The following is a 4,172-nucleotide window of genomic DNA, read 5'->3' on the forward strand; positions in this document are numbered from 1 at the left end:
GCAATTTAAAGAACTAGTCTAAATTTTTAGGAAAGATGAATTGGCTGGAAACGACTGTACCGAGATGACTAAATGTTTGGAAGTAAAAAGAAACTTGGAGACATTAGATTCTACTGATATCAGGTAGAGACTGGAGCTGCTTTAGAGACAAAGGTGCTTAGCTTGGGTGTGTGGAAACTGAGGCAAAAAGGATTGCCTCGATTGACCATGCACAAGAGGATGCTGGGCAGTATATGTGGACGGTGATATAGGAGGGGAGCTGAAGGGCGATAGCTCCCGGAGTTACTAGCAATGAACGACAATCCAAGTACGAGGGAAAACCCGCGGTAAAGGTAAGAGAGGGCGAATCTTCCAGAAACAAGTGGGAATAGTGAGCAAAGTGTCCACTAGAGCAGAAGGAAGAAGAACAAAAGACCAAGCTAGAGGGGTAGAGTAGGCAGCAATTCAGGAAAACAAGGAAGTAAAGGGAGAAAGGATTGGTGGAGCCTGTTAACTCTCAGACATTAGGATTTCAATAGAGAAGTGGGTTTGAATACAGATAGAAAAATCCAGATGGTACTTTTATTTTTGTTCATTGTGTTGTTTCTGCATCATTTCAGAGAATGTTTTCTTTTGCTGTTTCTTCAGACAAACAGGAGAGCTATAGTCTTCAGCTGTTTTTTTTTGTTTGTTTGTTTCTGTTTTTGTTTCTGTTTTTAAGAGAATAGATATATTGCAGATCTTGCTCTGATACAAATTAATAACTGAAAGCAATATGCTTCCCTAGGTTTCTGTAGGTTGTTAATTGCTGAAACTGTTGCCCAGCTCTTTGGAGAATCCAGACACTCATTTAATAACTGTTTAAGTTCCTTCCTTGAGCAAGGGCCTGTGCTTGACTTCAGCTCTGCTCTCTACCCTCCTACAAGCCATCTTATCGCTGACTCAGTCAGCACCGTGCCCCTGGAACAGTGAGACAAGCCACTGACTGAAGCAGCTTCAGATTCTTGCTTTGCCTTCACGGTCTATTGAGACAGGGGATAAACGGCAGTTCGTTTCCCAACAGTGTGACTCTTGATTTCATAAACAATCCCCAGCTGAATGGCAACTCTAGCCCAGGAAGATGTTTTCTCCAAGGCAGATTGTCCGGGAGCTCAGGGGCTTTGCGCCTTTCCCTGCAGTGATCATCTGTTGGGATCAGGTGGGTGTCTCCACAGAAATCAATACCCCGAGCACATCTAGGGCAGGAGAGGACGGCAGAAAGTCTACTCGCTCTGTACTTTCCTTTCTTTATGGAGTTCTTTCGCCTTTCAAACAGAATGCTTGCCCACCTATGTTGGCAAAGGTAAATCTAGTCAGCTAGGATTGAGCACAAATTTCGTTATCCACTGTGTGGCCCTTCTTTCCTTGATAACCATTTCGCTGGCAAGCAGAATTTGGGGACATCACAGTCGTTCCTACACTGCCGATCCCTCCGATCCCTCCCTTCATCTCCAGCCGTGTCTGAACGACACCTCTTTCCCTGACAGAAGCTTTTGTAGTCTGCATTTCACATGCATGCAGCTGACTACAGAACGAGGAAAGTGGGGGAAAGAAAGGCCTTTGAAAATATTTATCATCTTCTCTTTTTCCTTAGTCGAATGAAAATTTCCTGTACTTTTGTCCATGTAAATGCAGAATTATCCTTCTGCAAGTCGAGGTGGTGGCAGTTCCTGAACACAGTTATATTTTGCAGATAACAGGATTAGCTTGGATGTGGGTAATAAGTTGGTGAATCTCCCCCCGGCCATTTCTCAACACTGTGAGAGCACTAATCCTTTATGCTTTGATGTCTTCTGGTTTTCCATCAGGTGCGCCATGGACTATTTGTCCTGGGGCAGTCAGCTCTCTTATAAGATCTCATAGTGTCCTCATTAGCTGCGCCTATTTACCCAGCCAGCCTGTTGAACCCAATTTATAGTTTATGTGATTAATTCCCAAAGTACAGCAAACCCTAGCTCTGAGGCGCTCTATTATATGACTGCATCTCCTTTCAGGGCAAACACAAGCTTCAGCTCTTTTGCCATATGACTGCCTCATATATAATACACTAAGAATTTTACTCTTGACGACACATTAAACATCTTTCTATACACTTTCTTTATAGCACACAGCTCATAAAGGAGAGAATGTTTCACCCTGGACTGTAAAGGGCTAACTATATGAAAGAGTCATTTGGTTTTGGGCTTTCAAAAAAATTTATTTTGGCTGAAATTACCACGTGGCTCTACTACAAGGATGAACAGCGCATTGGCAGGTCCCGTTACGGTCCAACTCTTTATCTACTGAATTATAAGTTGGAAAAGGCTTAAGAGGCAGTGTGGCAGCACAAACCCATGGGCTCCTTTTCATCTGTAACATGCAGGCTTGGAAGATAAAAGGTTTAAGTGCGTGTGTGCGCATGTGTGTAGAGAGAGTGAGAGAGGAAGACAAAGGCAGGAAGCAGAATGAAGAGCTCAAATGTACAGCAGCCTATGGAAAGGCAGTAATTTTTGGTTTCAATGGGGAAACCACAATTGATCTGATGTTATAAAGAATAGGCATAGTACCAGTAGTCCTTATCTGGGGGGCTTTGGCCTAGAAACACTTGGCAATATATTGGAATTGCCTCTTGTCGGTATCACTGGGGATATATAATGTTGCTACGGGTGCCTAGTAGGCTGCACCCAGAAATACTACTGAGCACCCTACAAGTAACCTCTTGCAATAAATCACTATTCCAACACAAGTTCGTAGTTTAGAGGTTGAGAGAGCTACTCTACACTGTTGGAAGACAGAAATTGAAGCAGTTTTGACGATTTCTGCTGTTACATCTTACGTGAACTTAGAGTTTCAAAAACCACGAAGGAATTGTTGGTATTGGCACACAACGTCTAATTTTGAAAAGAAAGCAAAACAGAGGCTGATTACCTCCAGCAAAAGTAAATGGCATCTACCTTTTCTACTTTTGGTTATCTATGTGGAATTTGGTGCACGGCAAAGCTAACAGGTGTGTGGGAAAAGCCAGTGTGAGGTGTGGTTCAATGCCCTGACTGTCCTCCTTTGCAGCTCCAAGGACATTTCATGGCTAAGCTCTGCAATGGCATGTCCTGGGAACTGCCCAGGGATGCACCACAGTATTGCCTTGGAATTGTCCACTGCCGCCTTCAGTTTCTCTCTCTACCTCGTCATAGTCCCTCTGCTGCCCCTCACTGTGACACGGAGAACCACAGACATTTAGTCATGGGTGCACCCCTCCTTTTCCTTTGGGATATTTCTCTAAGGTAATAATATTTATTGACAGATAAAGATGCTGAAGTTCAAAGGTCACTAAGGCAAGACAAAAAGCATCAAACAAATGCTGTAGAACTGTGACAAGCAGGGTTTAGGGTTGCAGTTTTCATTTCTTATTTGCCTAGCTGCTTCCTCCCTGATCCCCCCAAAAAACCTTCAAAATCTTAGAAAATAGTATTTATTTGTTGTGAATTTCATAAATATATACAATTAAATATTTCCATATTCCTCTGTATATTCCACAGTACTACCTCTCAATTCCATGTCTTCCTTCTGTTCTCTCTCTCTCTCTCTCTCTCTCTCTCTCTCTCTCTCTTTCTCTTTCTGATAACCAACTGTGTCCAATTCATCCATGTCATACATGCATGTGTGTCGGACTATTTACTGGAGTATGGGAAACCTGCCAGTGACCACATCATCAAAGAAAAATAAGATTATTCCTCCCCCGAACAGTTAGCAACTAGCAATAGCTGGTCATTAAGGCCTGGAAAGCATTTTCCTTATCTATGCTGGAATTTGGGGGAGGGCCTTGATCTTGTGTCCTTTTGCGGAAAGCCACAGCCATTGCACAGTTCCTGACTGCAGCAGGCTTGCCCTATACAGAAGGCAGCAGCTCATGCACCTGCTCATTTTCCCCACTCTCACATCTTTCTGCCTCTGTTTCTGTGATGTTCCCTAGGCCTTAGAGGGGACAAGACAGGGGCCAGGGAACATTGGCAAAGGCACCCCATTTACTGCTGACAGTTTCTTACTCTCAGCACTTTGATCAAACTTCAACATTTATAACTAGAAGTCAATAGACAAATGCCCAAATATTTTTAGGTTAGTGTTCCCTTTTAAAACAGGAAAACGCCACAGTTTTTCTGTAGATTGTATCTTAGAGA

Source organism: Myodes glareolus, chromosome 18 (assembly GCF_982192425.1).
Source record: "Myodes glareolus chromosome 18, mMyoGla1.1, whole genome shotgun sequence".
In the NCBI taxonomy this organism is placed as follows: domain Eukaryota; kingdom Metazoa; phylum Chordata; class Mammalia; order Rodentia; family Cricetidae; genus Myodes; species Myodes glareolus.